Source organism: Triturus cristatus, chromosome 5_1 (assembly GCF_964204655.1).
Source record: "Triturus cristatus chromosome 5_1, aTriCri1.1, whole genome shotgun sequence".
Classification (NCBI taxonomy): domain Eukaryota; kingdom Metazoa; phylum Chordata; class Amphibia; order Caudata; family Salamandridae; genus Triturus; species Triturus cristatus.
The window spans coordinates 467243691-467269994 of record NC_140587.1 but is presented as its reverse complement, the minus strand read 5'-3'; positions in this window follow the sequence as shown (position 1 = coordinate 467269994).

Sequence of the window (26304 nt, the reverse complement as noted above, 5' to 3'; positions counted from 1 at the left end):
GCAGTACAGTACAGGGGCGCGAGTTATAGTTAGCTCAGCTAACTATAACTGCTGAATTTCTCTGGTTTTGTACAAGTGAAATGTCAGCCTAACTATAACGTCCTTGTAACCTTTGTTTTTGTCAGTGAAAAAAAAAATATATATATATAGAATGAGAGAGAGAGGGAGCTAGAGATACATGTTTGTGTAGGTGCCATGCATGAAATGTATGTACAGGCCACGAAGCATGGCCCACATCTGCTGGCTCCTATGATCTCTCCTGCACACCATTCCCCTTCCATTTGAAGAGTACTGGAGCACTAGTTGGGAGCCCAATTTGATTTTTGTTAGACTTGGGGGTCTCTGGTTGGCGCAAGGTTGCCCTTGTGTCAAGCAGGAACCCTCTCCTCTACGTCAGGGCGCAGGATAACCCCTTGTGAATGACCCTTGCTCACCCTCTAGGTGCGTGGCGTGAGCAGCCAAGGCGATTCCTCAGGCGTTGTTGGTTAAGCACTTACAATCACACACACAGTAAATACATCAATCCCCCCAGAAACGGACACCAGACTGGGATATGTAGAAAAATACGCTTCTTTATGTAAAAATAAGTATATATATCTCAGCAGACTTATCACAAGACCAATAACGTTTTCGCTATGCCACCAAGTTGTAAAGCAGGCAAATGTTCGTTGTTCGTAGCTTCAAATGGACACTTTGTAGTCTCTTGCAAATATTACTTGTGGTTCCAGTACTCACAGAGATCGGCTCCGGCGAACGGGGAAATAAGGCGTTGCGGGCCCCGAGCCCGATACTGGAACTTCTTTCGTGATGTGGAGAGTCGGCACAGGTCGGTGCGACTCTCAGCTTGGGAAGTGTTCTTGGGTCCTCAATCAGCGGGTGTGGGCAGGTAGGCAGGCGCGGCCAGCGACCCTCAGCACGGCGGTGCAGGGGGGTCTCCACAACGGGGGCGGCGCGGCCTGAGATGTCCGGGGATAGCGAAGCGGGGTCGCAGGGCATGGTCAGTGCAGCTGGATGACCCGGCGTAGATCACAGTCGTCGGACGGTTTCCGGCGGGAGGGGTGATAGCGCGGTCAGCGCGCTCCAGTGGCAGGCGGTGACAGGGATGCAGGCAACCTAGCCCGGGGACAGAGAGCGGCTCCGGACGGAGCGGGGCTCTCACGGGGTTGAGGCAGGCAAGCTTCTGAGTGTCACGGCCCTAGGAGGGGCGATGAGGGGCGCAGTCTCTTTCCAGCGGGATGCACACACGGCTCGAATTGGAGGACGAGCAAAAGCACAGAGAACCCACTGGTCCTGGGGTTCAGTTCAGGGGGCAAGCTCAGATCAAGCCCTTGGAGAATGTTCAAGCACAAAGTAGCAAAGTCTTTTCAGTAGTCTCTTCCTCTCCTTTCTCAGCAAGGCAAGCAGCAGGCCAGCTCCTCCAGCGTCTTCTTCTCCTTCTAGTCGGGCAGAGGTTCTTTGTGGTAAAACAGGATTCTGATTTCTTAGGAGCCAGGCTCCTATTTTTATACCATGATTCTTTTGTTCTTTAGCGCCAGGGGGCCTGGGCCTGGCTCAGTCCAGTTCTGGAGCACTTTGTTATGGTGACTCTGCTCTTTCCTTTCAGCAGCAGGGCAGAGACATCAGCCGCTCCACAGGGGGCGGCGCCGGCTTTGTGGTGGCAGAGCACAGGTCTATTCAAGAGTCAAGGTGTACTCCTCCCACCCATCCTGGTGTCATCTCTCTACCCACCACCTGGCAGCCAACCTGTCTCTGGGGATTCCCCAACCCTGCTCCTTACTGTTGCTAGGCAGAACACACACACACAGCAGAGGCGGACTGAAATGGCCAGGTCAGTAAATACTAACTTTCTAGAAGTAGTATTTACAAACCCAGGATATTAAAATAAACTTGACTACAAGAAGTATTTTATTATTCTGAGTTCAGGCATACTAAACTTGACATTCTACCATGCTCTCTGAGTCCACTGGGGTCACAGCGTGTAGTGACTCCAGCAGCCCATTCTGGCCTATGGAGAGCAGGTAGCCTTCAATAGTGAAAAACGAAAATGGCTGTAATTCACTATTAAGACATGCCACACACATCAGGGCATGTCCTACCTTATGCCTACAATTCACCCTGCCCGTGGGCCTACCATAGGGGTGACTAACATGAGGCAAAGGGAAGGTTTGGAGGCTGGCAAGTGTGTGCACTTGCCCAGCCAGCATGACAGTACCAGACTGCACGCAGGGTCTGCAGTGGCAGACCCTAGACACATTTTACAAGGCCGCTTCTGTGGGTGGCACAACCAGTGCTGCAGGCCCACCAGCAGCATTCGCATTTACAAGCCCTGGCACTCCTGGTGCACTTTACTAGGGGCTGATAGTAAACCGAATAAGCCAAACATGGACACCAATCAATGTATACATTTTACCATAGGGAGAGCATATGCACCTTAGCACTGGTCAGCAGTGGTAAGGTGCCCAGAGTCATAAAACAGCCAACAACAGGTCAGAAAAAATACAGGAGGAAGGCAAAAAGTTTAGGGATGACCCTGCAAAAAGGGCCAAGTCCAACAATTTTCAACTCTTATTCCAGGCTAAAGGTGATTGGGGACTGTTAGACCTGGCATTCTTGAGTGGTTCTCAGACAGTCTTTTGCTTTCCATCCTCTTGATTTGCTGTCTTTAGGACTCCACATGCTTTACAGCTGCTAACCAGTGCTAAATTGCTTTTGCTCTCTCCTTACAACATGGTAGATTTAGCTCACACCCAACTATCATAATAATTAACTTATTAGTCTCTATTACAGAGGTACTACATGTAAATAGGGTTGGTAATTTAAATGCTACCAGTGGGCCTACAACACTGATTGTGCCACCCACTTAAGTAAGCCACTGAAACCTATCTCAGACCTGCCATGGCAGCCTGTGTGTGAAGTGTTAAGCTGCCATTTTGACCTTGCAAAATAAACCTCTCGCCAGACCCAAATCTTCCTTTTTGATACACATAAGTCACCCCTAGGGTAGGCCCAGCACAGCCCACAAGGAAAGGGTACAGTGTATTTCCAAATGTGGACATGTAATGCAAGGGCTACCTCTCCAATAAGGTAACAATGGAGTTACATTATTACATCTAATAAGCTGCAATTTCCAAGTAGAAACAGATAACCAGTTCAATGGGAACAGTTCAGCCCAAACTGCCAGGCCAGCTCCTCCCTGGACTGGAAACAAGCATCCTAGTACCGGTTTCGGGCTTTCAGCCCTTATCAGCCAGGATAGCTTGACTCCAGTGGCATGGAGAGAACGGGGCCCACATCTTGGCATACCCGTCCCACTCAGTGTGACAAATGCAAAAAGAACAATTGATGGACAGAATGCAGAACAATGTCATACATTCACCACAGTACAGAGATCTGGCTCTAAATCCATCGTTTTCTTGCTCACCATGCCATTCCAGTTTGGACCCAGCCATATGCAAATCAGTTTTGATCCTGCACCCAATGGGAACAGTCCAGCCCGAACTGCCAGGCCAGGTCCTCCCTGGACAGAAAACAAGCATCCTAGGACCGGTTTCGGGCTTTCAGCCCTCATCAGCCAGGATAGCTTGACTCCAGTGGCATGGAGAGCACGGGGCCCACGTCTGGGCATACCCATCCCACTCAGGGTGACAAATGCAAAAAGAACAATTGATGGACAGAATGCAGAACAATGTCATACATTCACCCCAGTACAGAGATCTGGGCCTAAATCTACAGTTTTCTTGCTCACCATGCCATTCCAGTTTGGACCCAGCCATATGCAAATCAGTCTTGACCCTGCACCCAATGGGAACAGTCCAGCCCGAACTGCCAGGCCAGGTCCTCTCTGGACTGGAAACAAGCATCCTAAGACCAGTTTTGGGCTTTCAGCCCTCATAAGCCAGGATATCTTTACTTCAGTGGCATGGAGAGCACTGGACCCAGGTCTGGGCATTCCCGTCCCACTCAGGGTGACAAATGCAAAAAGAACAATTGATGGACAGAATGCAGAACAATGTCAATCATTCACGCCAGTACAGAGATCTTTGTCTAAATCCATTGTTTTCTTGCTCACCATGACATTCCAGTTTGGACCCAGCCATATGCAAATCAGTCTTGACCCTGCACCCAATGGGAACAGTCCAGCACGAACTGCAAGGTCCTCACTTGACTGGAAACAAGCATCCTAGGACCGTTTTCGGGCTTTCAGCCCTCATCAGCCAGATCTCTTGACTGGGGGTGAATGTTTTTATTTGTTCTGCATTCCGTCCATCTATTGTGTGTCTTTTGCTTTCCTGCTCTAAGTGCGCCAGGTATGCCCAGACGTGGGTCCTGGGCTCACTGTGCCACTGGAATCAAGCCATCCTGGCTGTAGAGGGGTGAAACCCCGAAACCAGTCCTAGGATGCTTGTTTCTGGTCCAGGGAGGACCTGGCTTGGCAGTTCGGGCTTTACTGTTCCCACGAGGCACAGGGTCAAGACTGATTTGCATATGGCCAGGTCTAAACTGGGGTGGCATGGTGAGTAAAAGTATGATGGATTTAACCCAGATCTCTTGACTGGGGGTGAATGTTTTGATTTGTTCTGCATTCCGTCCATCAATTGTGTGTCTTTTGCTTTCTCGCCCTAAGTGCACCAGGTAAGCCCAGACATGGGTCCTGAGCTCACTATGCCACTGGAATCAAGCTATCCTGGCTGAAGAGGGGTGAAACTCCGAAACCAGTCCTAGGATGCTTGTTTCCGGTCCACGGAGGACCTGGCTTGGCAGTTCGGGCTTTACTGTTCCCACGAGGCACAGGGTCAAGACTGATTTGCATATGGCCAGGTCTAAACTGGGGTGGCATGGTGAGTAAAAGAATAATGGATTTAACCCAGATCTCTTGACTGGGGGTGAATGTTTTGATTTGTTCTGCATTCCGTTCATCAATTGTGTGTCTTTTACTTTTAGAAAGTTGGAATTTTCCTGCTTCAGCCATTAAGTACTTGCAGACCAGCCGCGGTCGGTAGTAGGAGTAACTGCAGGGCGGTGACATGGGGAGGGGGAGAGGCAGGGTGGGGGGTAGTAAACTATGGATTACTGAAGTTTACAGGTAAGTTAACATATAAATTAATAAAATGAATTTCGTTGCGTGCACTGCATCCCCAAATGCGATGCTGTGCACTCAACGAAATTTGTGTTATTAATTTATATGTTAACTTACCTGTAAACCTCCGTAATCTAGGTTTACTACCCCCCACCCTGCCCCTCCCTCTCCCCACGTCGCCGCCCTGCAGTTACTCCTACTACCGACCACGGCTGTTGCAGACTGTCTCTGGGTCATATGACTGGGAGTTGCTGACAGTTGGGCTTTGTGTATTCCTCCTAGACAGTCACACTTATAAGCAAGCTTAGGTGTAACTGGATGTTCCATCACTGGCAGGATGGGAGGGTGGAGCTCAGCTCACCCCTACTTATACTTGAATAGGCAGTGTCCTGCATCCACAAAATGTGCTGCATACCCCCTGTAGTAAGCCTGGAGCAAGGACAGTGGAAGCAGGAAACCTGTGCAGTTCAAAGGGAAACCTATAGAAGCTTCTACTACTTCAAATGAGTCACCTGATATAAATATTTGATATCAGACATCAACACTTCAGTACACTTCTGAAACTGCGGATGCTGCCAAGAGGAAGGACTGTCATGTTGATGAAAGGACTGCTACTCTGCTGGACTGCTGCTCTGAAGCATTGTTACCCTGCTGTGCTGACTTGCTATCTGCTGTCCTCTTGCCTTGATGAGAAGGACTGGACCTGCATCTATTGAACCCAGGACCCCAAGGTGACTCCAAGGGCTAGTTGGATGGCCTTTCAGGGACAGAATGCACCAACAAACTTGAATCCAGCACCTGGAATCTGCCATCTGTGAGTCCTACCCTGCCAAGTGGGACCACCCCAGTACTGGACCCTTGAAAGTGGACCTGAAGGTGCTCTGCTAGCCACAATTTCTACTACTTATTGGAGATTTCAAGAATAGTCCTGGATCTGATGCCTCATAGGGGTCAGAGCCTTTGTTTGGGATGGTCGTTAGCCACCTTAGAGGTCATAGTTGATTGGCACCACCAGAACTGGGATGATACAAATGTTTAAGGAAATGCAAACTACCCATGTGCCACAATCCCAGCTATAACCTGAGTCTGCACTTACCTCTATTTATATGTCTCTGTTTGCATCAGTAGGTAACCCTCTCGTGCCCTGATCCCTGACAGGCAGAGACACGGTAGAGACACACATATTATATATAGGATGTCCGGTTTTAGGTGTAAACCTATAATAACTGATAAAACCCAACAAGAAGGGAAATAGCCCTCACCAGTGTAAACATATAAACACTGAGAAAAAAACTCTGCACAACCACAAACCTAATGCCATTCAAAGAAAGGAAAAAGGAGAGTGAAAGTCATTTTTATTTCTTCCTGAAGAGGCCAATACAATGTAGCTTTGTCATATAAGGTAGCAGTAAGAAAGACTAGGCTAACATTATTGTGCTTGAGTTTTGTTGTTTAGGGATGTCACTAAAATATTGTTTTTTCTTCCTTTTCTCAGTTTTGCAGTCTTTGGTCTAAAGATACAGGGGTTGGGATCATGTTTTAGGTGTTGTTTTTTATTTTATAAACTGTAGAGAATCAGGAAATATCAAAATCATATTTGATTTTTTGGCTACGTTTGAGTATTTCAGTGATAAGAAAAACGTAGGTTTCATAGGAATCTTTCCCAATATGTACCATCACATTTACCCACAGAGAATGGATAAAAACCCTTGATACATCAACCCCCTTTTATAGTGAGTGAGTATTGATAGAAGGTGAATTGCCAAACACCCCAGGCTTTAAACATTCAATGTAAGGTATAGTGACATGTAAATGTGAAAAGACTGCAGTCACAACACATCTGGGATACTGGTGAAAACATGACACCAGATTTTCAGAAAACATGGAACGCAATGTCACTTGGAATGCTGCTGCAAAAAGTTCTTACCAAGTTCAACAAAGATTGAAGTGATTTTGTTTGTATTTGCAGAAATGTAGCTACGTGTATGAAAAAGTTGTGTGATGATCTGTCAAAATCGATACCTGAGCTGAAGTGCTTCCCTGTAAGAGATCCTTGCCACTTGTTAGATGGTATGCTGAAAGCATCTTTACAATCCTAAGAGCTGATGAAAAATGCTATTGACTTTTTAGTCCATTTTGGTGCACTGTTTTATTATGCACGGAAACTAAAACGCAAATATTTCTCATTTTGTGCTTTGTGTAGTATCAAAGAGTCACCCCCAACTGTGTCATTTAGCTGGTGGTTCTCAGTCCTAGAGGCAGTGAATGCTATATTATCTATATGGCAACCGTTTACAGAACTTTAGCTTAGTGATGATGCCAAAGGCAAGAAATGTGAGGATCTTTGGTCACATATTGATAGTGATTTGAAAAAAGTACACTCGACTGCATTCTTAGATTTTTACAGGAAAGCATGACTGATGTGGTGGACATAATAAAAAATACTAGAGCCTGAAAACACCCTTGTCTATGAAGTGTTCAGCATAATTGGTGTAGATGTGAAACATCTCCTTGAGAGTAGGCTGGGCGACACTTATAGTGACTTTGGCACTGCAACATATTCCATGTAAGAGTGCTTGCCTCTTGGTAAGCAAAGAAAGTTGAGGAGCAATTTAGGAAATTTTATTTTACAATGTATGAGAAATAGCCCTTCACCAACCATGGCATTTGAAGTCAATGATGCCTCACTGTGGTACTCTGCACAAGTTATGGATCCCTTTCGTAAAGGGAAATTTTCTCCGGAGTTTCAAAAGTGCTGCTTCATTTTTTACCGCTTAACTCTGAGGGCATATGCACCCAGTTCAACGCCTATGTTGCAGAACCTGTCGCAGAGAATCACAATCTTCAGTTGCACCAGTATTGGCATGGGAAGGTATGTCAGTGGCCAGAGTTAGCTAATTGTATACTGGCTATTTGGCATTGCCTGTCTCAAGTGCCAATGTTGAGAGGACCTTTTATACAGATAAAAGTTAACATGGGAAGGAGAGAGCGAGCGTGCATGACCAAAGGCTCACTGAAGAAGTATTGTATGGTATACTACGATAAGTTTGATTTGTAAAAATGTATTTGGACCTCATTTACACTGTTTGTACACTATCTATATACCATGCACTATCAGTGCAGAATGCAAGCAATAATAAAAGCAAAACAATTCCATAAACACTGGAAAAACACTGTTTATGTTGTTTTTAATGGCTCAAAAATGTGTAACCACTGATAACCAATGTTTTTTTAAGGTATTGAAATCACTTGAAAACACTGAAAAAAACTCCACCAGAATTGACCAAAAATAGAAACTGAAAACAGGAAAGCCTAATTGTGTATAACAGAACATGCAAGAATGCAGAGGGATGGGTGAGGTCTTACCCTTCATGGAATGGAATAATTTGTGAACAACGCTCAGCTGCATGATGGAGCACAGGACTTGTTTTCATAAGTTAGGGTCGGATTTATATCTTGGAGAGGAGAGAACTCCACCTCAATGGTGACAAAGTCCTCCCCCTGCAAAACCATGGTCCACCCACTGGATTTAAATTCGGGTGGACCATAGATTGACGATGGTGGAAAATGAGAAATGAGGTCAAATGTCTCTGACGGCCTGATGGAATCAGGGCCATCGGAGGTTTGGCTTTAGGTCCATCTGCCTAATTTAGATGGGTAGACATTAAGCCGTTTTTCAATGCCTGTAACCTCAAGTAAAAACCTAGTGGTAAGGGCCATAAATGTGGTTTCTATCAATTCTTTAAATGTCCTCCGGGCTGCCGGGCCTTTTAAAAAATTTCGGGCAGAACCCCCATCAGGTCAATGGAGTAATTAACTCCGTCGCTCTGGCCAAGAACAGGCTGTCCACCAAAATGTAAAGTGGGCCATCAGTCACAGCTCAGATAACACTGTGCATCATAAATAGACCTGTTTTACATGTTTGTTTTGACCCTGGGTATATCTTGCTGTTTCTACTAACTTATTGTGGCCTCTACACCCCTCGCCTGTAACTTCAAAAATACCTAATTTGTGTGTCTCCTTTCTTCCTTTGACAGTGTCTCATTGCCCCTTTTCCAGTTTTAGTATCAGTATCTGCCATACCCAGGGGCTTATTTATGAGAGCCCTACGTCAATTGTGCACCACGTAAAGTGGTACATGCGTGATGCAGGGCTCTCATTAAAATGTATGAAGCTACGCAAACCCTCCCTCTGTGATTGTCAATGGTCTCATAAATCATGAGTAAGGTGACACAACACAAATCGCTGTGTCACCTTAGTTTGCACCAGAGAAGTATTTTTTATTGGTTTTTCCCATGCAACACCCATGGAATTTGACGGTGCCCCAGATTTACAAAGTGATCTAAACTTCGGGAGGCATCAAATCCGTACGCCTCCTGAGGTGAGGCGAAACATGGATAAATATGTTTATTTCTCTTCATTTCTTCCACAAGTTCAAAAATCTTTTTTGTTGTATGTTTTACATAGTTTTGAGTGGAGAATTTACCAGCAGCCTTTTGTTGGCGAGAATGGGAACACATACCAGGGCCTAAATTGGGATGTGGCATGATGGGCAAAAGACCGGTGGGTGGGAATGCTACCCCAAGCAACTGCCAGTGGATAGACTTATTGCAAGTATTCCTCCCATCATCTTTTGTGTGTTTGACACATTCCCTCCTCATAAGTCTTCCTAGCAACCTGAGTTACACAGTGAGCTTCAGCTCCACAACAGAACTAAAAAAGACTACACTCGGAGTAATTAAGATTAACGGGAAGCAACTGGAGCATTATTGCTGCAACCATATTGTGACATTACCACATTTCTTGTCACAAAGTATGCCACATGCAGGGATCTGGTTCTTTAAGTGAGTTTCACTGTTTCTCCAAGGATCTTTCGACTGGAGTGGTAGGAACTATCCTGTAGAATGGCAAATGTATTCATTTTTACAATGCAAATAATGTTTTCGTGCCTCCCAGACCTTAGGCGCACAGGTAGCGTTGATAGAAAGCTACAAGAAAACAATGATACCTTTCTTAGTAATGCATTGTTTCTTCATGAAGTGAATGCGAAACTGGGACAACGGAGAATGTGTTATTGTATAACCATTACGTCAGATTGCTGTATTGTCCTATCTGTGTGAAAGGTGCCTGTTGGGTAACAAAAGACAATGTGCTTTTACTGGAAAACGGCGCATGCTGTGTGCACTTGAAAACCCAGTGAATAAAGAAAATGCTGCATGTTGAGAGTCAACAATTTAGCAGGTATTGAATTCTCTATTTTTAGTCGCCCATTTCTAGTTGAACATGGAAGCAGCCAAGGCGGGCTAAAAACTATGCATGCACACTATTTAATCTCAATAAACCTCGAAGACCAGGATTAATATAAGATATTTTTATATAGACTGGAGAGAAGAAAACAAGTTTTTGGTAGGGATAGGCAACATTTTGAAATGAAGTAACACTTTAGAAGCCGATGCTGATTCTGAGAGTGAATCTCAGTGATGCTCGTGAATGATGCTCCGAGAAGCTCCCATATTTTCAGTAAAGAACAAAAACATGGGAGCAGGGTTTTGAGAATCTTTAAGCAAAATCGTGCAAGGTGCATGTTGCAAATAATAGGCAGATATTAACTTATTGTTAAAATATATTTCTTCTATAACACCATAGTTGCCAAATCCCTCCCCGCGTTAGATTGTGTGAATTAAGGTTCCCAGGCCAACCAAAATTATGCAACATTGTATCCACAATTATTATATCATGATGGAGGGTAGTTCTTCCATGAAATATGGGTAACACTGTAATTCTTAATTCCTCTGTAAAAGTGAACTCTTTCAATGTATGAAAATAAATATATTTTCTCTGTTGCTTGTTATCTTACATCAAATCGAATATGTCAAATTAAAATTGTTCTGTCAGTGTGGGAGAGCAGGTTTTATAGAGGAGGTGTGACGTTTTTGTCCCATGTTAGCATATTTGCCATTTAAAATTTCGGAATGATGATCACATAGCCCCTTTAAAAGCGCATTTTGCTGATTAACAGCAAGCTGTCGCTCATCAGAGGCACCTGTGAAGCGGCTAAAGAAGCTTCTGCCAATTTTCATACAAGTAACCTAGACTTTCTTTCAGAGATCGATTCACTATATATTTCAATCCAATAAAGATGTAATCATTATTGGTGAAAAGAACAATTTCTTCCAAAGCATTTTTCATATTTCACCAGTTTAAAACAGTTTGTCTTTCTCGCATGAAATAATTTCAATTTATTCGAAATAAAAATACACTCATTTGGGACAATTAAAGATATCAAGTTCATAGTCCTTATAATAATCCTCGGGTCCAATGCCTTGTCTTTTTATAATCTGTGTAATATTTCTCTTCGGGTGGGGCACTGTAAGAAACCAAGGGGCAGATTTATAATAACTGGTGCATCCCTGCATATCAGCAGGGATGCGCCAGTTATTGTGCGCCACAGCTCCGCCACCATGGATGCGCCGCATTTACAATGCGGAGCACCATGGGGCAAAAACGGCACAGATGCGTGACGCATCTGTGCCGTAAAAGTGGCGCATTGCTGGAGTTGCGTCGCAAGCGCGACGCAGCTCCAGCAATGCTTTGGGGGGACCTATCTTCACAATGCTGCGTCAATCCTTACGCCTGCTTCAAGGAGGCGCAGGGTTTTGACGCAGCATGGGCTCAAAAGTATCTTGTAGATTTCACTCAGCCACTTTTAGGAGGCGTTCCTGCGACGGAACGCCCCCCCCCCTGCACAGGTACGCCTACTGCTGGCGCAGGGCTTTACAACGTGACGCATCTCCCAGATGCGTCACGTTGTAAATACCCCGCAGCATGGCACAGGATTTGCGCCGCCGCTGCGTCACAAAAGTGACGCAACGGCGGCGTAAATGAGGCGCAAGGGCCTCATAAATCTGCCCCTAAGTAATTAGTTGAGTGGGTGTGAGTCCCAGTCAAGTGACAACCACAATCCTTGCCATGGTGAACCACAAAAGTCACTAAATTAACCTGTTCCTAACCCTCTAGTAGCTTGGCACAAAGCAGTCAGGCTTAAATTAGAGGCAATGTGTAAAGGAATAATGCACCAAACAAACAGTTACAAAGTAAGATCATAAAACAAGAAAAATCCCAAACCACTTTAGAGAAATGGATAAAACGTTAATACAAAAAATTACATCAAAATGACAAAAATGCAATTAGTAGAACTGGAGATATCAATTTATTACATTTTAGGTAAAAATAGCACCAAAAAGCAGAAACCGTCACTCTCGGTCATCTGGTCGAGCCAGACCAGAGGAAAGTCACAAGTTTGATGGAGCACCGGTCAGATATAGGGACCAGGTGAGTCTCACTGTAGAGTTACCTTCAGAAAGCCATCTTGCCACTTTTGCTGCTTTTGCACACAACACTGTAGTTACATGTTATGAATTGAGAAATGCTTGCTCGACTTTGCTTCACATGAGAACTGTCTGTTGTTCACATCCCAAACAGTGAGCAGCGACCTTGGTCTGAACATTGTGGAAAGAAACAGTCTGGGTCGCTAGACGGTGCATGTTGTTGGGTTCAGGTTGATCGGCCCACTATTTAGCCATAACACGCACGCAGCTGCAAATACCTGAAAGTCGGGTGCTTTTAATATTGCAGTGTTGCATGTTTTTCATTACATTCGGAAGAAGAGCTTTCCCAGGAGCAAAGTCTAGCTGATCCTGTGATGTGATCCCACTAAGCTGATCTTTACGGTATGGGGTTCCCCATTCAAGCCTAGAGACCTTTTATTAGTCTAATAATAATAATATTAGTTTATTAGCGAAAGGAAGGTGGCTGATATCCACTGTCATTTTAGTATGATTGCTCCTTTCATTTTCTATGGTATTGTAACTATGCTGATGGTTTTGATCTTAATCATTTGTCTGCTTATGTTAGCCAAAGTACTGCATCTTAGGACACGAGGTTTATAAAATAAACTCTTTAAACTTTACCGTGTCTCTGTTTATTCTGTTGTGGACTGATATGAGAATAATTACGAACAGGTATTTCTGATTCCCACCATTCCTGAGAATACCCTAAGTCGCTTGTTCTGGGTTGTCTATACATTGGGACCGCCGAGATAAACCTCGGATAACGAATGGGACACTGATGCTGGTCGGATAAGGGGTTCTGGGTTCTGAGGTGAGTTTTTGGTACACCACAATTCACTGAGGTCCTGGTTTCCTGTGCATAGTTCTGTGCATAAGCAGAATCCCTGCAACATGGCGCACCTAACGTTTGGTCTATTGATTTGAAACGCCTTAGTAGTGCTTATATTAGTCCTCAACACCCTCACTCTAGTTTCCTGTTAACGGGAGTGACTGTTAACCTACCTGTGTTTCGACTAATAGGTTCATTCAAGCTTGATCATTAAAAAAGTTATTTTTACTGAACCCCAGTGCTACTGTTGATATCGTTGATACTCTTTAGTGTGTCCTAATGGCGGTCGAGATATCCGCGCATAGTCGTACACATCTACGCCGTCATTTGACGACGTATGGGGTGCCAGATGATGGGATGGCTGTTATTTTTGTGGTGAGCGCTGATGCGTCTTACCCATATGAGTTGTTTTACTCTTGGGTAACTTTTCCGGTGGTGGATGACGATGATACGTTTCATTCCTTTACTCCCACGCAGCTGCCTGCGGTCTATATCCCGTATAGGACACAAGAAATCCCTATCTCTGCCTAGCAGCATACCATTTGGTTTAATGGCACCCTTCCCCATGTGATTGCACTGGCAAGAATGGGCCCGCTGTCTATTGCAGGGACCACATGGCCGGTGCTGACCGGCTTTACGCCTCATCCCCGCTATCTCACGGTGGCGGTGGCTGAGTTGCGGGTACTACACACAGCCCTGATTACTGTTCATAGGGCTTTAGTGCAGTACGTGTCACGCAACGTACAGGTGGGGGCACCTGCAGTTGCGGGACAACCAACGGACCACCACGCGGTGGTTATTAGTCCTGTTATGGTTACTTCGGTAATGGGCAAGCGCCCCCAAAGTAAGGATGATTTTCCTTATTGGCTTGCTGAGAAATTTGACCAACTGGAGGCAGTTTTTCCGCATACCACTCCTGTGGAGAAACACAGGATACTCACCATTAGTTTACCGAAAGACTTAGTCCCAGATATGGCTGATTGCACAAACTGGGGCAAGGTCTTTGCCGCGACCTACTCGAAGTGCTTCGGCACTCCGTCTATGTCTGTACTACCCTCCGTCATCAAACGTGTTCAAGAGAATCACGGTGCAGAGGCTGCTGTTGAATTAGGAATGAGGCTTGTCGGAGTGTTCGATGTGGTGGCTTCCATGGTAATGGGCAACCTCAAAGGCGATGCCATGCAGTTCCAAGTAGCTAATAAGCTGGACAGCGTGGATGAACTCGACAGGCCCAAGGAGTTCGCTAAAATAATTGTGCAAGCCTATAGGCAGGTGGGCCGTAGTGCGTTGGGTGTTAAACCAGCCGTAGTAATTCCTGATATAGTACAGCAAACTAAGGTGAGCTCGTCAACTAAAGACGAACGCCTAATTTTTCCTAAACAAAGTTGGCGAGCAAAGAAACAGGGGAAACAGCAACAGAAACAGGGGTCTCGTCCTGCCTCACCCGTGCAGTCCTCCAGCGAACGCACATATGAGCTGCACGATCGATCGCGTATTAAGTCACCTGATAGATTTCAGGTTTCTGAACAACACTCTCCTCGTTCTTCACAGGAAACATCGGCTTCACAATCCGGTGGCGGAGACCGTGGGAAAGAAAGGGGTGTCCAAAGTCGTGAGCAACCCCGCCAGACTGGCGGCAAGGGCAAGCAGGACGAGTCTGCACATCAACGACCCCCGTATCAGAAGAAGAAAGAGAGGTATGCCACAGATAATGTGGACGCAGCTTCAGAACCTGCCATGGGCACTAACGCTGCTCGTCAGCGCAGCGGAAGTTACAGTAGTGCGACAAGCACTGCGTCCATATCTGGTGGCGACAGCAACTGATACGTTCATAAATGTAGAAACTGCTGACACTAGAGTGGCTCCCCCTGACAGACTATATAATATAGTCCTTTTAATTGAAGGTGACATACAACGCACGGTTAAAGGGATTTTTTGGGATCATCTGACCACTTCATATGATATTCTATTGGCAGAGGCAGATTGGCCCCCGGCTTTCGTTTTAGATGCTCCTAGAGGGGATGAGGTAATCCTCCCGTCCTTCACGCACACAGTGCCAAAGGACCAAGCTAAAAAGTTCGCCGAGGAGTGGGCTCTGGTGCTTGCACCTGCGCTGTATCGTAATCAGGTAGGCTGGGATAAATTGTCCCCCAGCCATGAAATTCTGTTGCGGTGCACGCCCCAGCCACAACCCCAATATCCCATGCGTCGCGAAGCAAGACCTCACGTCGTGGCTATCCTTGAATAATTGGAATATCAAGGTGTAATTGAAACATGTGTGTCACCGATGAATAATCCTTTATTCACTGTGACGAAGCCTAACGGGTCGTACCGCCTAGTTTTGGATTACCGGCATTTAAACTCTCATTGCCGGACATGCGCAGTACAGAATAACCACAGTTCGGCTCTCGTCGATAGTCTCGTGAGAAAACGGTTTAAAACCACACTTGACATTTCCAATGGCTTCTATAGCCATAACCTGTCCACTCTTAGTAGTGAGTGGACGGCATTTACCTCGGGTGGCAAATAGAAACATTTCAAAAGATTACCGATGGGCTATAAAAACAGCCCTGGTATCTTCGCCGCTCGCGTGGTCTCTCTATTAGAGAGCATAGACCCTGATGCATATTCGTATGTGGATGATATTTATCTCACAGATGACGAGTTGGGACCGCATCTCCGTCGCGTTGATCGCATTATTGTTTTGTTTGCAGACTTTGGGTACAAATTCAACTTTGCGAAGTCCCACATTGCAGAATATACAGTGTTGTTCTTGGGATACGAACTCAACAATGAAGGTCGAGGATTGGCTCCGCACTTCCTAGAGAAGTGCACATGCCTACGTGCCCCTACAACACTGAAGAAATTACTATCTCTGCTGGGCTTTCTGAATTTCGGTCGAACGTACATTCCTGATTATGCCCAGCGTATCAAGCCGCTTTGTGCCTTGGTACAACCTACTTTTTCCAAATCATGTTGGCTGCCAGAGCATTCAGCTATATTGCAATCATTGCAAGCTGATCTTCTTGCTTCAAAATACTTACTGACGCGTGATAACCACACTAACCTGGTGATAAGAATTGTGCCAGGCGCAGTGGGTTTCACATACTTAACGTTCAATGAGGGCGACACCGTCCCCATTGCCTACAAATCACACTTGTTCACTGCGGCTGAACTGCGATTTTCCGCTATCGAGAAAGTTCTGAGGGCAGTACAGATGGTGATTGTTGGAAGGCGTTCCCCGGGGAGGCTGCGGAATGAGTTCCCGACCACCCTGAGGCCCACCTTTCCCAGAATTAGGCCGAGCAAGAGCAGGGAGGCCCTTCCTGGAAGGGTCTCGCACCTAGGATCGCATGCGCTGCGCTTACTCTCTCTTCGGATAGAGGGACACCACACAGTAGGTCGTTATAAGGCAATAAGCTTTTATCGGTAGTTGTCAGGGATCTTTATGATCCGGCAGGCAGGTGCAGAATTAATGCCACAAGCGGCAGCGATCTCGTGATGAGGGAAAAGGGGTAGCGGGACAGTCTTAGAATCAGCGTCTCTGCGAGGTATCCGGCGCACAGCTCTCAATCCTCGAGCTGAGGGGATGTTGCTTCTCTCGGCAATCTCTGCCGATTCTCTTGGAGGAGTGGGCCGCGAGTCACTCAGCAGGCACCGGAGAGTCATAGTTCAGGGAGCCGCGACGGCGTCAGCAGGGCTCAGATGGTTCGGAATCCGGGGAGCCGCGACGGCGTCAGCAGGGCTCAGATGGTTCGGAATTCGGGGAGCCGCGACGGCGTCAGCAGGGCTCAGATGGTTCAGAGTTTGGGGAGCCGCGACGGCGTCAGCAGGGCTCAGATGGTTCAGAGTTCGGGGAGCCGCGACAGCGTCCGCAGGGCTCAGGTGGTTTCAGAGTTCGGATAGCGTTTTTCTGTTCGGTGAGCGATCGAGCCGCGACCAGGTCCGCAGGCTCTCGTCAGTCCAGGTCTTCTCTGCTCTCGTCCCTTCAGCACCCCTTGTTATACTCCCCCTCCTCTTTGAAGTCCGGAGTCCTCGCGGAGAGGGGTCTGGTGCCTGGGGGCGGTGTGTCGGGGTTTCCTGTCGCTCAGCCCCTTGATCTGTTCAGGTGTGTCCGGGAGGGACTCCAGACGCCCAGCAGGAGAGGCGCCCGCTCACCGGGGGCCTGGTGGCCGATCGAAACCTCCCTCGGGGAAGAGACCAGAGGTGTGACAGAGTCGGCGCCTCTCGGTCTGGTTTGGGGGGGGGTTTCGTTCTCCCTCGGCCGTGCATGCGTGTTGGGGATCTGGTCGGCCCTCGGGATGTTGGTCCACGGAAGACGGAAGGCCGTGCCCACGAGGTTCGGCGTGGTTGTAGTGTGACTTGCTGGTCGGGAGGGCCCACGCCACGAGGCCGGTCTCACAGTGATTCTGAAAGAGCGAGCGCTATCGCAAGGTAAACACATGTTGGTGGTAACACCATATCCTGCCCTTGAGGCAGTGACGAAAGCAAGCGTACCTAATTCTAAGGCTTTGCATCCAAGGTGGATACAATGGGCCACTTCCTTGACATCGCCTGACGTCAAATATATCTTTGACGCGGCTCTTCAGACTCAGGAGTTTTTACAGTATGAATTAGTTCATCCAGCTCCTGTCTTTGCGCCCGCTCGAGGATTACCATTGTGTCATTTACACTGACGGTTCTGCGCAACCGGCTACTGGATCAAAGCATGCCTATTCAGCGGCTTGCGCAATTGTGGTCGGTACTTTCGTGAATGGTGATTTCCAATCCGATGTCGTGCATACGCAGTCATTGGGTGATTGTACCGCACAGTTGGCGGAGCTTAGTGCTCTGGTGCTTGCGCTAGAGTTTGCTGATCCCCGAGTCACTACTCTTATAGTGAGTGACTCATTTTATTGTGTCCAATCTTACAACGACAATCTACATTTTTGGTCTCGGAATGACTACCATGATTCCAAAGGTAGCACGATTAAGCATAAAAAGCTTTGGGTTCGAGTGGCAGAACTTAAAGAACATCTGCCTCACGTGATTGTAATTCACACTCTTGGTCACCAACGGGTTGGTGTCCATGCTGTCGGCAACAGCCTAGCCAACGAGGTGGCAAAAACAGCAGTGACGACATACTTAGGAGCAGCAGTTACAAGATCACAAAGTAAGATCGATGATGACATCTTGGCAGCTATTGCTGCTACAGAGAAGGGAACAAAATATCCAAGAGGTTTCCCTTCTCGTTACCATTATCGCTTAAGTCCTGATAACGTCCCATTAGTGAGGATTAATGACGTTGGTGACAGATTGATTCCCAACGCGGACTGCAGACCATCTTTGATATTAGAAGCTCACGAGGGCATGGCGTCCGCGCATGCCGGCGTAGCAGCTACTGTATCTCTGTTGCAACAACGTTACTGGTGGTGTGGTTTATATAAACAAGCCCGTGCTTATGTTCTTAATTGTGACATTTGCCAGCAGATAAAACCTTCAACTGTGGCGCGCCCATCACAAACTCAGTTGTACATATCTAATAAACCACTGGGTTGTGTTTATTTAGATCATTGCGGTCCATTTACCTCTGATACTGCGTACAAATACATCTTGGTTGCAGTGGATTCGTGCACACATTTTCTGTGGGTGTGGCCACAAAGGTGTGCTGATGCCCGTACTGTCATCACGGATTTGCGTGTCTTTGTTGGAAGTTTTGCATGTGGTACCTTTCATTCTGATCAGGGCCTTGCGTTCGCCTCTAAGGCATACAAAGAAGCCATGAGAAATTTGGGGGTCCAAGTCAAATTTTCGTCTCCATACCGACCTGAGGGTAATAGTGTAGTGGAGCGTATGAACCGTGACTTAAAGCAATCTTTGACAGCCAGGGTTTTAGGTACTGGCCGGAACTGGCTAGCCCACTTGTATGACGTGCAACGTGCACTTAATAATCTCCCTAGAAGGTCTCTGGGTGGGCGGACCCCATACATGATGCTCTTTGGCATACGGATGTTTGTCCCGGACCTTGATGGTCTAGACATGGCGGCGTCAGCCGCACCCTTTGACGTAGTTGATCACTGTGCTGTATTGCAGAATCTTCAAGAAGCTAGAGACAGTCTAGCGAAGGAGCACGTACCCTCGACATCTGATGCTGCACTTCAGATTCCGGTAGTCGGCTGGCTACCTCGAGTTGGTGATCTGGTCCGTGAGAAGGTGGAGAACAAGAAGGAGTTCGGCCCCTTTTATCGTGCACCAGTTCCGGTGCTTGGGGTACAGGGTACACGTACAGTCATTTTACCTCCACTTCCTGGTCGAAAGGATAACAGGTACATCTCTATTGACAATGTCAAGCTACAGCGAGTGGCCGATTCTTCTTAGTATGACACCGGCCGTTTCTTGCCCTTCGATGCTGAGAAATTCTGTTGTGGCCCCAGCTTCTGACACCTTGCCTGATGTTGCCGTCGAGATGCATACAGTTACTGGTCCTTTATTGCCACCAACACCTGGTGGTCTACCTGAAGATATTGAGTATGCTTATCCTGCGGATGTTCCATTGCCTGTTTTACAATCCACGACAGTTACCCAGTCACGATACTCTTTTGACACTAATTCAATGACTTCCATTGCCCCGTCCAAAGTTTCGATTTTTGTGGCCTGGATCAAAAGACATTTTTTAATTCCCCCTTGGACTTACATTTGGCTGGTGCTCATATGTATTTTTTTGTTTATGTCCATTGGCTTTGTGGTAGGGTTTTTTAGACTTTTCAATGGACACTATCTGAAAGAAAGATCTACAATTCGACTAATTGATGGAACTTTGGCCCCCCACTCCTCATCACATATCATGAAAAGGGACCAGACTTTTGTGAACATTACTGCCTGGCCTGTACGTGATGGGATCGCTTGGGATGCTGTAAAATTTCAAATTCATGGCCCCACTGAAGTAATTAATGTGCCAAATGTATTTCGTGTTTCTATGGGTGATGTAGTCAAGCAGAACATCCACTCAGATTATTGGGATGTACAAGCAATAGAAGCACTGTTTTCTGATTTGAAATATTATGCTGCATTTGATGCTGAAGATTTGTATTTAGATACTGCTAATTATGATGAGCAATTCTGCTATCAACATTATGGCACGCATTTCCTACACGAAGCAAATACGTTTAGAAATTTTGTAAATTATACACAATGGGAACACTGTCCCGCCCCTAGGCTGGGCAGCTCCTCCACGTTAGTGGACAAATTCACATATTTTTCTGATTTCAGTGTGTCGAACCCGGCCTCCTTTTATTTTAAGGTTGCGGCTGAGTCTGCATCTAAGGTTAGACTGACACACACCAAATTGTTGTATTCCAAGTCCTTTATGGACAAATTGGCAATTGGAGGATATGATCTGTGGAAAGCTACTATCGATCTTAAGTCGGTTTGGGGTTCTAAACCGTGGCAGGTACAGGGAACGGAAGCTTTGCATCGTGCCTGCCTCATCCCGAACCACATGTTATTTTTAAATTCATCAATTTTTCAGACCACCTGTTTTGGATTGGCTACTTCTAAAAAATGTAATTCTCCCTCCATTCCGGGTCTGGGTGCTTATCCTAATTGGGGTAATCATACGGATCTGTCCCTTGCTACGTTGCAGTCATACATTTCCAACACATCCTTCAATATTTCTGAATTGAATCCGGAAGGGTGGTTGGTGTGGCAAACGAGTTCAGATTCCTGTCAACATCGGTTTCTGGATTTAGCACCGGGGTATACACAAGTTTCTGTAGACCCCCGTTTTGAGTCTTCTCACACTGTAACTACCTACTCAGTAGGGAAGTTATGCCGATCTTGGCTGCAACATTCCACCTTAGCATCTGTTAAACTTCATTTATCACAATTAAACGACAAAATAGATTTGAATGATTTTGTTAAGGGTCCTGCGGTTGGCAGGTCCAAAAGATGGGTTTATGCTATTTGCAACAAAGTTTGGAAGCTATCCCAGATTGAGGCTGCATCCAGATTACGAGCTATTGATCAAGCCAATATGGAAAAGGTATTGGCTGTAATAGATAATAGCATTAACTTCCTGTCTTCCAGAATTTATACCTTAGATAATATTGTTTCATCTGTTATAGACATTGTGCAGGATGATTTGTCTGTTTTGTATCATGGTCAGAATCAATTGCGTTCCATTATGCAGTTTGCATGGACATTGCAAACGTTAAAGGCTGGGAAAGTCCCTTGGGATTACATGAATACTTCATCTTTGTTCCTCCCTTTTAATGTAACTGCGAAACAACAATTTATGTCCATGAAAGATGCGACATATTCATTGCTGCACATTGAAAAGTTATAACCTTTACCTTTCTCTGTTGCCGAATTAAACTCCGCTGTGTGGCTTATCCACGGGTTGATAACGTTACCATTCTCCCTGTTTAAGTTCAATTTGTGCATGAAACATTATGCCCTTGGCAGATATGAAAAACGTGGTACTGTCTTCCTGCACGAAGTTTGGTCACTCCCATTCACGTATAGATGTGTGAGGGACGGAAAAGAGGTATACTTAAAAGGTGAAGAGTGCACTTCCACTCTGTAGTGTGTAGGCACATTCAATTGTATGGTGCATGTAATGTGCACGCTCCTAATTTAGCTTGCGTCCTGAAAGGGATCCCTGTGCCAGTTATAACACCGTCTTTTACGCTGCTTGCTAACGGTAGTTATTTGCTGTTAAATAATGAAGCTTGCTGTGGGATGTTAGTGGGAATTCCCTACATAGTGACTGTATCGCAGAGGGTAGTTTGCTGTAATAAAGTCCTTTTCCCACCCCCACATGGACAGCTCGATGTATCCATCTGGCCTTTCATTCCATCCTTGAAAGCAGAGTTCAACAAGATGAGCAGAATAAGGGCTCTATTGTCTCAAAAAGAAGTCGCGTTGATTTCGTCCCGGGAAACATTTGTCCTTCACGTAGCAAACACGCGCACAGAGGTGCAAGCGCTTTTGAATACTGATCTCCCACTTCATTTTGGGGCCCTGATACAGACTATCTTTAATGTCTCGTCGACAAGTGGCCTGGCTCATTTTTTTAAAATTTTGGGCTCCGGCCTCGTGACCTCGTTTCAAACTATTTTTGGTGTGATCCCGGCATTTTTTCATTCTATTTTTTCCAGCATCTTCGGAGGTCTCCTTTTGCTTCTCGCCCTCATAGCTGGGGTGCTTTTATTGATCTGCGCACTACGCTATGGATGCACAACTTGCGTCACACGACAGCATGTCCCGGCTGCTCCATCTTCGTAACCGGATGCTTGAATACTATGGCACTTTGCCTCTGGCGACTTTAAGCATAGCCTATGGATTGTCCTTCCTGTTTCCCTACTTTACTTGTGTGCAGCCTGTCTTTCATTGCCTAGATTGTCCATTCCAATGGGCTCTGGATTTGTGCCTGTCGAACTCAGTGTCTCCTGCCCCGGATTATGATCGGCTAATGAGCCCCTTAGTGGCTCATGAGTTGGACTGTTCTGGCGTCAGGATTATGGCCTGTGGAGCAGCACATGGAGTCCTTGGGAATTGGGACATCGGAACGGCTGCAGCTGAATTCTTAGCGAGAAGTTATTTTGAAGACCACACCAGTTGTCCTCGAATGGTGCTGGAGGCTCCGGTTGTCGAGGAACATGTGTTTTCCTTCCCCTTGCTGAACTGGATGGCAGATAAATTTGCAGAACGTTCCAATGATTTTCTCTTGGAAGCTGTTGCAACTTATTGTGCTTATACATTGATGGATTTACTTTTTTGCCCCTTCATTTCGTGATACGTCCTTCAATGCTGTTTTTTTCCTTTAAATGGGTTTTTTCAATCCTTTTTTATTTTTCTCTTTGTTTTTTTCTTCGAACTTTTTCACTTACCTTATATAGACTTACAATTTATGCCCTTGGTTCCGTTCTATCAAACTTGAACTCTGCGTTCTTGCAAGTGCGCCCTGGTTAGTGGTCCTATCAAGGGAGGGTGTAGTGAAGATTGCTATCTATATACGTACAATGCTAAGTTAGCACAACCGCGTTAGATGTTAGAAAGCCATCTTGCCACTTTTGCTGCTTTTGCACACGACACTGTAGTTACATGTTATTAATTGAGAAATGCTTGCTCGACTTTGCTTCACATGAGAACTGTCTGTTGTTCACATCCCAAACAGTGAGCAGCGACCTTGGTCTGAACATTGTGGAAAGAAACAGTCTGGGTCACTAGACTGTGCATGTTGTTGGGTTCAGGTTGATCGGCCCACTATTTAGCCATAACACGCACGCAGCTGCAAATACCTGAAAGTCGGGTGCTTTTAATATTGCAGTGTTGCATGTTTTTCATTACATTCGGAAGAAGAGCTTTCCCAGGAGCAGAGTCTAGCTGATCCTGTGATGTGATCCACTAAGCTGATCTTTACGGTATGGGGTTCCCCATTCAAGCCTAGAGACCTTTTATTAGTCTAATAATAATAATATTAGTTTATTAGCGAAAGGAAGGTGGCTGATATCCACTGTCATTTTAGTATGATTGCTCCTTTCATTTTCTATGGTATTGTAACTATGCTGATGGTTTTGATCTTAATCATTTGTCTGCTTATGTTAGCCAAAGTACTGCATCTTAGGACACGAGGTTTATAAAATAAACTCTTTAAACTTTACCGTGTCTCTGTTTATTCTGTTGTGGACTGATATGAGAATAATTACGAACAGGTATTTCTGATTCCCACCATTCCTGAGAATACCCTAAGTCGCTTGTTCTGGGTTGTCTATACATTGGGACAGCCGAGATAAACCTCGGATAACGAATGGGACACTGATGCTGGTCGGATAAGGGGTTCTGGGTTCTGAGGTGAGTTTTTGGTACACCACAATTCACTGAGGTCCTGGTTTCCTGTGCATAGTTCTGTGCATAAGCAGAATCCCTGCAACACCTTTGTGTGGATTAATTCCTTGATCTAAGGGGGAGAGGAATTGGCCTAACAGCTAGGGCGGTCGACCTCGAATCTGGGGAACTGGGTTTGAGTCTCGGCAATGATGCTGAACATCCTCTGATTCTGGGCAAATCACTTAATCTCCCCAGGCCTAACAAAAAAAAATGAATGTGTCCTCATTTAATGCAACTGGTGCTAGGTAAAGCACTCTGATACCCGATTCGGGTCAAGTTTGCGCTATATAAAACTCTGTAAAATAAAAAAATAAACAATACCCCCAAAACTGGTTCTGGTCAGTTCTTCCGCTTGCCCTGGTTCTGGCTCCAAACCATATAGGGTGACAAAGGCAAGAGCAGGCACATTGCCAAATGAGCCTTTAGTTACCAAGGGGTGACCTAGAAGTATTAAAAAGAAAGGTTGAGGCCTGGCAACAGTTTTATTTTAGGAGGCTAAAATGATAGTTTAAAACTGCACCACAGGCTGCAGTGGCTGGCCTGAGACATGTTTTACAGGGCTACTTTAGTGGGTGGCACAAATGTGTACTGCTGCCGACTAGTAGCATATAATTGTAACACCCTGGGCACAGGTAGGGACTTACAAGTACACTAAATGTTCTAATTAGCTGTAGACCAATTTGACCCTGTTTTAAAGAGAGAGCTCCAGCACTTTAGTGTGAGTCGTAATGCAAAGAAAACCAAGTTTAGCCAGATAAGGGATTGAAGACAAAACATTTGTGGGAATGCCTCACCCAGGATGTCTAACAGACACCTATTGTTTTAGTGTCATCTTTTGCACCTGGGAGTAGTGGATACTCAGGTAAAGAAAGTCTTTCTCTTGATGCATATTTTTTTAAGACCCAGCACAAAGTCCATCCTTCAGGATATGTACACACACCTCACCTTTCTCTAAACATTTACATAGTCCATTGATCTTGAGGATAAGTCCTTGTATATCTCCCAAAAAGAAAGAAATGTCTTGACCCCGTAACTGCTGCGCCTCTTCCCTACCAGTGCTGAGCCCTTTCTTGGCTATTTGGGTACGCACTCGGGCCCCCATAACGTTTTGTCTATGGGAGGTATCCACGCTAAGTTCAATCCTTTTTCTCCAACATCCTGGGGATCATAAAGGTGTGAGAAAGTCATCCTTTTTGCCTTGATGACCCCCATTTTTTACTAATACTGGTGGTTGCTGACTCTGATTGTGCCCAGGACTCTTCTAACCAAGCTCTGCTAACCATTTGGCACGCATGGTCGAGGGTAGGTGCTGCAAGGAGCGCACTCTGCAAAATTCCCACAACTGTGCATTCCATCTTGCGTGAACCCATGAAATTTGATTAACATGATGATTTGGTGGAACCACCAGTTTTATTAGTCACAAGTAGGTACCACGCTATTAGAGGGGGACCACTCACCCTGAGAATATTTGTGGGGTTGGCTCACCACCTTCCCACTGTTATTGGTCTTGATGAAGCGCCATGGATCATTTCGACCAATAAAGGCTTGAAACATATTGACCTCTCTTGTCAGCCACTAGGGGACATTGTTAGCCCCATAGTAGTGCCAACCTAAGGGTTTTTTAATCTGACAGGGAAATCTTTTTATTAAAATCTGCCTGATATTCCCTAGCCAGTTTTAACTCACTTTGGCACTCACTCTTCACCAGCCCACTAGGACACCCTCACACTCACCAAACAGCATGACATCCCCAGGGATAGGCGAGGGCAACAAGATCCACTCTTGTTGACTGTCCATCATAATCTGACCAGCACCTAGAACTTCTCTCTCCACCATTTATTCTTTTTGTGCCTTTTTAGGAACAGTAACCCTCTTTTGAAAACATATCTATTCTTGTGGAGCACGGGTACTGGACCTTTATCAACTACTAGTCCCCCTTCTTCCTTTTTTGCGATACACTCTGCAAACCTGGCCCAGGCCAGTGCTCTGTTTAAAAGGTAACTAGGTCTAATTACAAATAGTATGACAACCTACCTGTAAGCCCCAAGTATGTAGTAGGGCAAGTAGGTTTAAAGGCATAGCAGATTTAATGCACTTAAGTGTGCAACTGCTGTATAGCCTGCTGTCATTTTAAGCTTTGCAGGCTGCTTTTAAAATAAAATTATATGCAAATTCGAGTT